The 13,253-nt window shown below is 49.3% G+C and overlaps 1 pseudogene; it reads left to right on the top strand.

The window, feature by feature from the left end:
• LOC135553895 (RNA binding protein fox-1 homolog 1-like) overlaps positions 1-13,253 on the top strand; it is a 136,471-nt pseudogene that overhangs the window by 74,769 nt on the left and 48,449 nt on the right.

Raw genomic sequence — 13,253 nt, 5'->3', positions numbered from 1 at the left:
TCAGCTGTTCACCTCTAGAGCCATTCTATTATAGATCAGCTGTTCACCTCTAGAGCCATTCTAGTATAGATCAGCTGTTCACCTCTAGTGTCATTCTAGTATAGATCAGCTGTTCACCTCTAGTGTCACTCTAGTATAGATCAGCTGTTCACCCCTAGTCATTCTAGTATAGATCAGCTGTTCATCTTTTGTTATTCTAGTATAGATCAGCTGTTCACCTCTAGAGCCATTCTAGTATAGATCAGCTGTTCACCTCTAGAGCCATTCTAGTATAGATCAGCTGTTCACCCCTAGTCATTCTGGTATAGATCAGCTGTTCATCTTTTGTTATTCTAGTATAGATCAGCTGTTCACCTCCAAAGCCATTCTAGTATAGTTCAGCTGTTCACCTCTATCAAGTAATTCTCGTATAGATCAGCTGTTCACCTCTAGTGTCATCTTAGTATAGATCAGCTGTTCACCCCTAGTCATTCCAGTATAGATCAGCTGTTCACCTCTAGAGCCATTCTAGTATAGATCAGATGTTCACCTCTAGTCATTCTAGTATAGATCAGCTGTTCACCTCTAGAGCCATTCTAGTATAGATCAGCTGTTCACCTCTAGAGCCATTCTAGTATAGATCAGCTGTTCACCTCTAGTGCCATTCTAGTATAGATCAGCTGTTCACCTCTAGAGTCATTCTAGTATAGATCAGCTGTTCACATCTAGTCATTCTAGTATAGATCGGCTGTTCACCTCTAGAGCCATTCTACTATAGATCAGCTGTTCACATCTAGTGCCATTCTAGTATAGATCAGCTGTTCACCTCTAGTCATTCTAGTATAGATCGGCTGTTCACCTCTAGAGCCATTCTAGTATAGATCAGCTGTTCACCTCTAGTGCCATTCTACTATAGATCAGCTGTTCACCCCTAGTCATTCTAGTATAGATCAGCTGTTCATCTTTTGTTATTCTAGTATAGATCAGCTGTTCACCACTAGAGCCATTCTAGTATAGATCAGCTGTTCACCTCTAGAGCCATTCTAGTATAGATCAGCTGTTCACCCCTAGTCAGTCTAGTATAGATCAGCTGTTCACATCTAGTGTCATTCTAGTATAGAACAGCTGTTCACCCCTAGTCATTCTGGTATAGATCAGCTGTTCATCTTTTGTTATTCTAGTATAGATCAGCTGTTCACCTCCAAAGCCATTCTAGTATAGTTCAGCTGTTCACCTCTATCAAGTAATTCTCGTATAGATCAGCTGTTCACCTCTAGTGTCATCTTAGTATAGATCAGCTGTTCACCCCTAGTCATTCTAGTATAGATCAGCTGTTCACCTCTAGAGACATTCTAGTATATATCATATGTTAACCTCTAGTCATTCTAGTATAGATCAGCTGTTCACCTCTAGAGCCATTCTAGTATAGATCAGCTGTTCACCTCTAGAGTCATTCTACTATAGATCAGCTGTTCACCCCTAGTCATTCTAGTATAGATCAGCTTGTGTCATTCTAGTATAGATTAGATGTTCTGGTATGACACTAGAGGTCAACCTGTATTTCTGTGTTTAGTTATTTTGTGAGTATAATTCTGTCTCCCTCCCTTCCTCTCCCTCCCTCTCTCCCTCCCTCCCTCCCTCCCTCCCTCCCTCCCTCCCTCCCTCCCTCCCTCCCTCCCTCCCTCCCTCCCCTTTCTCTTCCCTCCCTCCCTCCCCCTCCCTCCCTCCCTCCCTCCCCTTTCTCTTCCCTCCCTCCCTCCCTCCCCTTTCTCTTCCCTCCCTCCCCCTCTCCCCTCCCCTCCCTCCCTCCCTCCCTCTCTCCCTCCCTCCCTCCCTCCCTCCCTCCCTTCCTCTCCCTCCCTCTCTCCCTCTCTCCCTCCCTCCCCCCTCCCTCCCTCCCCCCCCTCCCTCCCTCCCTCCCTCCCCCTCCCTCCCTCCCTCCCTCCCCTCCCTCCCCTTTCTCTTCCCTCCCTCCCTCCCTCCCTCTCTCCCTCCCTCCCTCCCTCCCTCCCTCCCTCCCCCTCCCTCCCTCCCTCCCTCCCTCCCTCCCCTTTCTCTTCCCTCCCTCCCTCCCCTCCCCCCTCCTCTCCCTCCCTCCCTCCCCTCCCTCCCTCCCCCTTTCTCTTCCCTCCCCCCTCCCTCCCTCCCCTTTCTCTTCCCTCCCCCCTCCCCCTCTCTCCCTCCCTCCCCCTCCCTCCCTTCCTCCCTCTCCTCCCTCTCTCCCTCCCTCCCCCTCCCTCCCTCCCCCTCCCCTCCCCCTCCCCTCCCTCCCTCCCCTTTCTCTTCCCTCCCTCCCTCCCTCCCTCCTCCCTCCCCTCCCTCCCTCCCTCCCCCCCTCCCTCCCTCCCTCCCTCCCCCTCCCCTTTCTCTTCCCTCCCTCCCTCCCTCCCTCCCCTCCCCCTCCCCCTCCCTCCCTCCCTCCCTTTCTCTTCCCTCCCTCCCTCCCTCCCTCCCCTTTCTCTTTCCCTCCCTCCCCCCTCTCCCCCCTCCCTCCCTCCCTCCCTCCCCCCTTTCTCTTCCCTCCCTCCCTCCCTCCCTCCCCCTTTCTCTTCCCTCCCCCCCCTCCCTCCCTCCCCCCTCCCTCCTCCCTTCCTCTCCCTCCCTCTCCCTCCCCTCCCTCCCCCCTCCTCCCTCCCTCCTCCCTCCCCTCCCTCCCCTTTCTCTTCCCTCCCTCCCTCCCTCCCCCTCCCCCCTCCCTCCCTCCCTTTCTCTTCCCTCCCTCCCCCCTCCCCTTCTCTCCCCCCCTCCCCCCTCCTCCTCCCTCCCTCCCTCCCTCCCTCCCCTCCCTCCCTCCCTCCCTCCCTCCCTCCCTCCCTTCCTCTCCTCCCTCTCTCCCCCTCCCTCCCCCTCCCTCCCTCCCCCCCCCCCTCCCCCTCCCCTCCCTCCCCCTCCCTCCCTCCCTCCCCCCTCCCCTCCCTCCCTCCCTCCCCTTCCCTCCTCCCTCCCTCCCCTCCCTCTCTCTCCCTCCTCCCCTCCCTCCCCTCCCTCCCCCTCCCCTCCCTCCCTCCCTCCCCCCTTTCTTCCCTCCCTCCCTCCCTCCCCTCCCTCCCCCTCCCTCCCTCCCTCCCCCCCTTCCCTCCCCCCCCTCCCTCCCCTTTCTCTTCCTCCCTCCCCCTCTCTCCCTCCCTCCTCCTCCCTTCCTTCCTCCCTCCCTCTCTCTCCCTCCCTCCCCCCCTCCTCCCTCCCTCCCCCCTCCCCCCTCCCTCCTCCCTCCCTCCCCCTTTCTCTTCCCCCCCTCCCCCTCCCCCCCTCCCTCCCTCCCTCCCTCCCTCCCTCCTCCCTCCCTCCCCCCTCCCCTCCCCTCTTCCCTCCCTCCCTCCCTCCCTCCCCCTCCCCCTCCCTCCCTCCTCCCTCCCTCCCTCCCCTTTCTCTCTTCCTCCCTCCCTCCCTCCCCCTTTCTCTTCCCTCCCTCCCCCCCTCTCTCCCCCTCCCTCCCTCCCTCCCCTTTCTCTTCCTCCTCCCTCCCTCCCTCCCCCCCTTCTCCCCCCTCCCTCCCCCCCCTCCTCCCTCCCTCCCTCCCTCCTCTCCCTCCCTCTCTCCCTCCCCTCCCCCCCCCTCCCTCCCCCTCCCCTCCCCCTCCCTCCCCTTTCTCTTCCCTCCCTCCCTCCTCCCCCCTCCCTCCCTCCCTCCCTCCCCTTTCTCTCTTCCCCTCCCTCCCTCCCTCCCTTTCTCTCCCCCTCCCTCCCCCCTCTCTCCCTCCCTCCCTCCCTCCCCTCCTCCCTCCCTCCCTTCCTCTCCCTCTCTCCCTCCCTCCCTCCCTCCCCCCCTCCCCCTCCCTCCTCCCTCCCCCCTCCCTCCCTCCCTCCCTCCCCTTTCTCTTCCCTCCCTCCCCCTCCCTCCCTCCCCTCCCCCTCCCTCCCCCCCTCCCTCCCTCCCTCCCTCCCTCCCCTTCCCTCCCTCCCTCTCTCCCTCCCTCCCCTCCCTCCCCCCCCCCCTCCCCCCCTCCCCCCTCCCTCCCTCCCCCCCCCCTCCCTCCCTCCTCCCTCCCTCCCCCTTCCCTCCCTCCCTCCCTCCCTCCCTCCCTCCCCCTCCCTCCTCCCTCCCTCCCCTCCCCCTCCCTCCCCCCTCCCTCCCTCCCTCCCTCCCTCCCTCTCCCTCCCTCCCTCCCTCCCTCCCTCCCTCCCCCTCCCCCAGCAGACAGAGGATGAGTCTCAGACAGACAGTCAGCAGCAGAGCCAGTCGTCTGACAGTCCTAACAGTAAGACTCAACCCAAGCGTCTCCATGTCTCCAACATACCCTTCAGATTCAGGGACCCAGACCTCAGGCAGATGTTTGGTGTGAGTATGACACTACACTTACTTATGTTATCCCCCATAAGTGAATCATTTACAATCCTGCATAAAGTATGTCATTGACTCTGGCGTTGTTTTCTGTCTTTCCTTCCAGCAATTTGGTCAAATCTTAGATGTTGAAATCATTTTTAACGAGCGGGGCTCTAAGGTAGGTGATGCGTTGTGTTTCTCTTTTGCATGGTAGTTGTTAGAGGAAGCTAGAGGTTAGAGATGTGTTACAGGAAGCTAGAGGATAGAGATGTGTTAGAGGAAGCTAGAGGTTAGAGATGTGTTACAGGAAGCTAGAGGATAGAGATGTGTTAGAGGAAGCTAGAGCTAGAGCTGTGTTAGAGGAAGCTAGAGGTTAGAGATGTGTTAGAGGAAGCTAGAGGTTAGAGATGTGTTGTAGAGGAAGCTAGAGGATAGAGATGTGTAAGATGAAGCTGGGGTTAGAGATATGTTAGAAGAAGCTAGAGGTTAGATATGTGTTTTAGGGGAAGCTAGAGGATAGAGATGTGTAAGATGAAGCTAGAGGTTAGAGATGTGTTAGAGGAAGCAAGAGGTTAGAGATGTGTTAGATGAAGCTAGAGGTTAGAGATGTGTTAGATGAAGCTAGAGGTTAGAGATGTGTTAGAAGAAGCTAGAGGTTAGAGATGTGTTTTAGGGGAAGCTAGAGGATAGAGATGTGTTAGAGGAAGCAAGAGGTTAGAGATGTGTAAGATGAAGCTAGAGGTTAGAGATGTATTAGAGGAAGCAAGAGGTTAGAGATGTGTTAGATGAAGCTAGAGGTTAGAGATGTGTTAGATGAAGCTAGAGGTTAGAGATGTGTTAGATGAAGCTAGAGGTTAGAGATGTGTTAGAGGAAGCTGGAGGTTAGAGATGTGTGTTCGAGGAAGCTAGAGGTTAGAGATGTGTTAGATGAAGCTAGAGGTTAGAGATGTGTTTTAGGGGAAGCTAGAGGATAGAGATGTGTAAGATGAAGCTAGAGGTTAGAGATGTGTTAGAGGAAGCAAGAGGTTAGAGATGTGTTAGATGAAGCTAGAGGTTAGAGATGTGTTAGAGGAAGCTAGAGGTTAGAGATGTGTTGTAGAGGAAGCTAGAGGATAGAGATGTGTAAGATGAAGCTGGGGTTAGAGATATGTTAGAAGAAGCTAGAGGTTAGATATGTGTTTTAGGGAAGCTAGAGGATAGAGATGTGTAAGATGAAGCTAGAGGTTAGAGATGTGTTAGAGGAAGCAAGAGGTTAGAGATGTGTTAGATGAAGCTAGAGGTTAGAGATGTGTTAGATGAAGCTAGAGGTTAGAGATGTGTTAGAAGAAGCTAGAGGTTAGAGATGTGTTTTAGGGGAAGCTAGAGGATAGAGATGTGTTAGAGGAAGCAAGAGGTTAGAGATGTGTAAGATGAAGCTAGAGGTTAGAGATGTATTAGAGGAAGCAAGAGGTTAGAGATGTGTTAGATGAAGCTAGAGGTTAGAGATGTGTTAGATGAAGCTAGAGGTTAGAGATGTGTTAGATGAAGCTAGAGGTTAGAGATGTGTTAGATGAAGCTAGAGGTTAGAGATGTGTTAGAGGAAGCTGGAGGTTAGAGATGTGTGTTCGAGGAAGCTAGAGGTTAGAGATGTGTTAGATGAAGCTAGAGGTTAGAGATGTGTTTTAGGGGAAGCTAGAGGATAGAGATGTGTAAGATGAAGCTAGAGGTTAGAGATGTGTTAGAGGAAGCAAGAGGTTAGAGATGTGTTAGATGAAGCTAGAGGTTAGAGATGTGTTAGAGGAAGCTGGAGGTTAGAGATGTGTGTTCGAGGAAGCTAGAGGTTAGAGATGTGTTAGATGAAGCTAGAGGTTAGAGATGTGTTTCAGGGGAAGCTAGAGGATAGAGATGTGTAAGATGAAGCTAGAGGTTAGAGATGTGTTTCAGGGGAAGCTAGAGGATAGAGATGTGTGTTCGAGGAAGCTAGAGGATAGAGATGTGTTCGAGGAAGCAAGAGGTTAGAGATGTGTTTCAGGGGAAGCTAGAGGTTAGAGATGTGTTAGAGGAAGCAAGAGGTTAGAGATGTGTTAGAGGAAGCAAGAGGTTAGAGATGTGTTAGATGAAGCTAGAGGTTAGAGATGTGTTAGAGGAAGCAAGAGGTTAGAGATGTGTTAGAGGAAGCAAGAGGTTAGAGATGTGTTAGAGGAAGCAAGAGGTTAGAGATGTGTTAGAGGAAGCAAGAGGTTAGAGATGTGTTAGATGAAGCTAGAGGTTAGAGATGTGTTAGAGGAAGCAAGAGGTTAGAGATGTGTTAGAGGAAGCAAGAGGTTAGAGATGTGTTAGAGGAAGCAAGAGGTTAGAGATGTGTTAGAGGAAGCAAGAGGTTAGAGATGTGTTAGATGAAGCTAGAGGTTAGAGATGTGTTAGAGGAAGCAAGAGGTTAGAGATGTGTTAGAGGAAGCAAGAGGTTAGAGATGTGTTAGATGAAGCTAGAGGTTAGAGATGTGTTAGAGGAAGCAAGAGGTTAGAGATGTGTTAGAGGAAGCAAGAGGTTAGAGATGTGTTAGATGAAGCTAGAGGTTAGAGATGTGTTAGAGGAAGCAAGAGGTTAGAGATGTGTTAGATGAAGCTGGAGGTTAGAGATGTGTTAGAGGAAGCTAGAGGTTAAAGATGTGCTAGAGGAAGCTAGATGTTAGAGATGTGTTTTAAAGGAAACTAGAGATGTGTGTTAGAGGAAGCTAGAGGTTAGAGATGTGTTAGAGGAAGCTAGAGGTTAGAGATGTGTTAGAGGAAGCTAGAGATGTGTGTTACAGGAAGCTAGAGGATAGAGATGTGTGTTACAGGAAGCTAGAGGATAGAGATGTGTGTTACAGGAAGCTAGAGGATAGAGATGTGTGTTAGAGGAAGCTAGAGGTTAGAGATGTGTTAGAGGAAGCTAGAGGTTAGAGATGTGTTAGAGGAAGCTAGAGGATAGAGATGTGTGTTACAGGAAGCTAGAGGATAGAGATGTGTGTTACAGGAAGCTAGAGGATAGAGATGTGTGTTACAGGAAGCTAGAGGATAGAGATGTGTAAGATGAAGCTAGAGGTGAGAGATGTGTTAGAGGAAGCTAGAGGATAGAGATGTGTGTTACAGGAAGCTAGAGGATAGAGATGTGTGTTAGAGGCGAGAAGATGAGCAAAACGTTTTGAAGCAGAGGGGGTTCCTGCCTAAAGCTGGCCTATAATAGTGTGCTTCATCTATTTACATTTCAATGTGTTTTCTCCTTTTATTCTACTGAACACCAGCCCAGGCTGTTTTACTGGCAGGAGAAACAGGAGTAATGACAGTAATAATATGCATAATGATTATAGTCATAATGACATGAATAACATGCATGCTGTTCTCTCCCTCTCCATCCTTGCACGCAGGGTTTTGGGTTCGTAACATTCGAGCATAGTGCGGACGCTGACAGGGCGCGAGACAAATTACACGGCACGGTCGTAGAAGGCCGTAAAATAGAGGTGCATGTTACCAATACTTCCTCCTTTACCTCCTCCTCTTCCTCCTTTACCTCCTCCCTCTTCCTCCTTTACCTCCTCCCTCTTCCTCCTTTACCTCCTCCTCTTCCTCCTTTACCTCCTCCCTCTTCCTCCTTTACCTCCTCCCTCTTCCTCCTTTACCTCCTCCTCTTCCTCCTTTACCTCCCTCCTCTTCCTCTTTACCTCCTCCTTTCCTCCTTTACCTCCTCCTCTTCCTCCTTTACCTCCTCCCCTTCCTCCTTTACCTCCTCCCTCTTCCTCCTTTCCTCCTCCTCTTCCTCCTTTACCTCCTCCTCTTCCTCCTTTACCTCCTCCTCTTCCTCTTTACCTCCTCCTCTTCCTCCTTTACCTCCTCCTCTTCCTCCTTTACCTCCTCCTCATCCTCCTTTACCTCCTCCCACCCCTCCTTACCTCCTCCTCTTTCCTCCTTTACCTCCTCCCTCTTCCTCCTTTACCTCCTCCTCTTCTCCTTTACCTCCTCCTCTTCCTCCTTTACCTCCTCCCTCTTCCTCCTTTACCTCCTCTCTTCCTCTTTTACCTCTTCCTCCTTTACCTCCTCCTTCCTCTTTGTCAGTGTGTGTGTGAATGTGTGTGTGCATAATGTCTGCTTCACTCCCCCCATTCCACCCTGTCCCACACACGTCACCTGTCTCTCCACCTGCGTCATCACCTCCCTCCCAGAACTCTCCTCATACAGCCCCCATTTTGATTTATTGTCGGGGTTCTTTGTTCACACCCATTAATACGTCTACAAGTTCACTGTTGTATATTTCCCAGGATTTGCGTCATTTTGTTATGACCTAATTTATTTTCAAAAGAGCTCATTTGTTATCTTCAGTTGGAAGTTTGTTGTGAAGTACATACAGTTGAATTCTGAAGTTTACATACACCTAGGTTGGAGTCATTAAAACTCGTTTTTCAACCACTCCACAAATTTCTTGTCAACAAACTATAGTTTAGGCAAGTCGGTTAGGACATCTACTTTGTGCATGACACAAGTCATTTTTCCAACAATTGTTTACAGACAGATTATTTCACTTATAATTCACTGTATCACAATTCCAGTGGGTCAGAAGTTTACATACACTAAGTTGACTGTGCCTTTAAACAGCTTGGAAAATTCCAGAAAATGATGTCATGGCTTTAGAAGCTTCTGATAGGCTAATTGACATCATTTGAGTCAATTGGAGGTGTACCTGTGGATGTATTTCAAGGCCAACCTTCAAACTCAGTGCCTCTTTGCTTGACATCATGGGAAAATCAAAAGAAATCAGCCAAGACCTGAGAAAAAATGGTAGACCTCCACAAGTCTGGTTCATCCTTGGGAGCAATTTCCAAACACCTGAAGGTGCCACGTTCATCTGTACAAACAATAGTATGTAAGTATAAACACCATGGGACCAGGCAGCCATCATACAGCTCAGGAAGGAGATGCGTTCTGTGTCCTAGAGATTAACGTACTTTGGTGCGAAAATTCAAATCAATCCCAGAACAACAACAAAGGACCTTGTGAAGATGCTGGAGGAAACCGCACAAAAGTATCTATATCCACAGTAAAACAAGTCCTATATCAGCAGGAAGAAGCCCCTGCTCCAAAAACGCCATAAAAAAAGACCGACACGGTTTGCAACTGCATGTGAGGACAAAGATGGTACTTTTTGGAGAAATGTCCTCTGGTCTGATGAAATAAAACTGTTTTGCCATAATGACCATCGTTATGTTTGGAGGGGAAAGGGGGAGGGGCTTGCAAGCCGGATAACACCATCCCAACCGTGAAGCATGGGGGTGGCAACATCATGTTGTGGGGGTGCTTTGCTGCAGGAGGGACTGATGCACTTCACAAAATGGATGGCATCATGAGGCGGAAAATTATGTGGATATATTGAATCAACATCTCAGTCAGGAAGTTAAAGCTTGGTTGCATGACCCCAATCATACTTCCAAAATTGTGGCAAAATGGCTTAAGGACAACAGAGTCAAGGTATTGAAGTGGCCAACACAAAGCTCTGACCTCAATCCTATAGAATATTTGTGGGCAGAACTGAAAAAGCATGTGCGAGCAAGGATGCCTACAAACCTGACTCAGTTACACCAGCTCTGTCAGGAGGAATGGGCCAAAATTCACCCAACTTATTGTGGAAAGCTTGTGGAAGGCTACCCGAAACATTTGACCCAAGTTAAACAATTTAAAAGCAATGCTACCAAACACTAATTGAGTGTATGTAAACTTCTGACCCACTGGGAATGTGATGAAAGAAATTAAAGCTGAAATAAATCATTCTTTCTACTATTATTCTGCCATTTCACATTTAAAATAAAGTGGTGATCCTAACTGACCTGAGACGTAATTTTTACGAGGATTAAATGTCAGGAATTGTGAAAAACAGAGTTTAAATGTATTTGGCTAAGGTGCATGCAAACTTCTGACTTCAACTGTATTGTGTTTTGTCCTTTTGAAGTTAAAGGGTTACAGCCAGTTCCTCAAAAAAGTCAGGAAGTAAACAAAGCAGAGAAGGATCATGGGTAGTGAGTGACCTCACTGCAGGGTTAGGGATATACGGTGGCCTGAAGATTAAACTACAGTCCCCTATAAACAGTGGAGAAAAAAAGTGAAATATATACAAGCTAAAGGGAACGATGATAGTATTTGCCACTCAGTCTCATCCAACACTATGCTAGAAACATTGATTTGGTTTCCATGACAACTCACAAATCCAATTCCAAGAATAACAATATGTTTTGGGAGCCACACAGAGAACTACAGAGAGCTAAAAGAGAGAGAGGTTTTAGTGCACAGGGCAGGGTTTACCAAACTCTGTCCTCGGGACACCAAGAGCCACACAGAGAACTTTAGAGAACCATTGAGAGCTAAAAGAGAGAGGTTTTGGTGCACAGGGCAGGGTTTACCAAACTCGGTCCTCGGGACACCAAGAGCCACACAGAGGACTACAGAGAGCTAAAAGAGAGAGAGGTTTTAGTGCACAGGGCAGGGTTTACCAAACTCTGTCCTCGGGACACCAAGAGCCACACAGAGAACTTTAGAGAACCATTGAGAGCTAAAAGAGAGAGAGGTTTTGGTGCACAGGGCAGGGTTTACCAAACTCTGTCCTCGGGACACCAAGAGCCACACAGAGGACTACAGAGAGCTAAAAGAGAGAGAGGTTTTAGTGCACAGGGCAGGGTTTACCAAACTCTGTCCTCGGGACACCAAGAGCCACACAGAGGACTACAGAGAGCTACAGTGAGGTAAAAGAGAGAGAGCTTTTAGTGCACAGGGCAGGGTTTACCAAACTCTGTCCCGGGACACCAAGAGCCACACAGAGAACTTTAGAGAACTACAGAGAGCAAAAAGAGAGAGAGGTTTTAGTGCACAGGGCAGGGTTTACCAAACTTGGTCCCGGGACACCAAGAGCCACACAGAGGACTACAGAGAGCTAAAAGAGAGAGAGGTTTAGGTGCACAGGGCAGGGTTTACCAAACTCGGTCCTCGGGACACCAAGAGCCACACAGAGAACTTTAGAGAACTACAGAGAGCAAAAAGAGAGAGAGGTTTTAGTGCACAGGGCAGGGTTTACCAAACCCAAGAGCTGCACCTTTTGTTTTTTTCACTAGCTCCACACAGCTGATTCAAGTAATCAACTCATCAACAAGCTTCTATAATTTGACTCAGCTGTTTAGCTGACCAAAAACGTGCACCTGTTTGGGGTCCAGAGGACAGAGTTTGGCAAACGCTGGCATAGTGACTGCGGGAATGACAGCCATTGCTTTGGCCTCTTGAGGCATATTCCTCTCATCTCCCCTTCCTCCATCTTCCCAATGGTAGCTCCACTCGTATACGCCCAACTCTGTTACCACGGTAACAAAACACAAACAAGTGGGCGGGGCCAAAAACTGGTCTGGGAATGGTAAGATGTATTATTACTACCCTCTGTCTCTCTCTACTCTCTCTACCTCTCTCTCCCTCTCTCCCTCTCTTTACCTCTCTCTACCTCTCTCTACCTCTCTCACCTCTCTCTACCTCTCTCTACCTCTCTACCTCTCTCTACCTCTCTCTACCTCTCTCTACCTCTCTCTACCTCTCTACCCTCTACCTCTACCTCTACCTACTCTCTACCTCTCTCTACCTCCTCTACCTCTCTCTACCTCTACTCTCTACCTCTCTCTACCTCTCTCTACCTCCCTACCTCTCTACCTCTCTCTCTACCTCTCTCTCCCTCTACCTCTCTCTACCTCTCTACTTCTCTCTACTTCTCTCTACCTCTCTCTACCTCCTCTCTCTACCTCTCTCTACCTCTCTACCTCTCTCTCCTACTCTCTCTACCTCCTCTACCTCTACCTCTCTACCTCTCTCTCTACCTCTCTCTACCTCTCTCTACCTCTCTCTCTACCTCTCTACCTACTCTCTCCACCTCTCTCTACCTCTCTACCTCTCTCTACCTCTATCTCTCTCTCTACCTCTACCTCTCTCTACCTCTACCTCTCTACCTCTACCCTCTCTACCTCTCTCTACCTCTCTCTCTACCTCTCTCTACCTTCCGTCTCTCTCTACCTTCCGTCTCTCTACCTCTCTCTACCTCTCCTCTCTCCTCTCTCTACCTCTCTCTCCTCTACCTCTACCTCTACTCTACCTCACTCTACCTCTACCTCTCTCTCTCTCTACCTCTACCTCTACCTCTACCTCGCTCTCTCTCTGTCTCTGTCTCCTCTACCTCTCCTCTCTCTCTCTCTGTCTCTCTACCTTACCTACCTCTACCTCTCTCTCTCTCTCTACCTCTACCTCTATCTCTCTCTCTCTGTCTCTCTCTACCTTACCTCTACCTCTCTCTCTCTCTCGCTCTCTCTCTCTCTCTCTCTCCTCCTCTCTCCATATACCTCTCTCTCTCTCTCTACCTCTCTCTATCTATTTCTCTCTCTCTCTACCTCTCTCTATCTCTCTATCTTTCTCTTACACACTCTTTCTCGAACGCGCTACGCTCAAATTCACGTGACTTTCTTTTGGCTTGTGGTTGAGTTGGGTGTTTCTTGAAGCTGTGTTCTGATTGTATGTTTTCTCTTGTGTGTTACGGCGTGTTTTACCACTCAGTGTCTCAGTCTAGCTGCTAGCGTGATGATGACTGATGATGCGTGATCCAATCTGATTGGTTGAGACATGCACTGACTCGTTGCACCTCTACTCTGGGACTGTGGAACCCATTGATTGTGTTTTTGGACCACAATGCATCCTGTTTTTTTTTTAATTTTCCCTTCTGTTAGCTGTGATTCAAGCTGGAATGACTTGATTGATTGACTTGATTGATTGGTTGATTTGATCAGTTTTTCTTGATTTCTGTTTTGATTTCTGTTTTGATTTCTGTTTTGATTTCTGTTTTGATTTGGTTGATGACTCTGATTGTTGATGCGATGACGCTCCAGGCTTGGTGAGGTGGAGGTTGAATGCTAAAAGTGGCTTTGTGTCTGTCTGATGTTTCTCCTGACTCTGGTAGATGACTGGATGTTGCAGAATGCTCCAAACAC

Source organism: Oncorhynchus masou, chromosome 14, assembly GCF_036934945.1.
Source record: "Oncorhynchus masou masou isolate Uvic2021 chromosome 14, UVic_Omas_1.1, whole genome shotgun sequence".
NCBI lineage: Eukaryota > Metazoa > Chordata > Actinopteri > Salmoniformes > Salmonidae > Oncorhynchus > Oncorhynchus masou.
The sequence above is the reverse complement of the archived record's forward strand: the minus strand, read 5'-3'. Positions and strand labels throughout refer to the sequence as shown.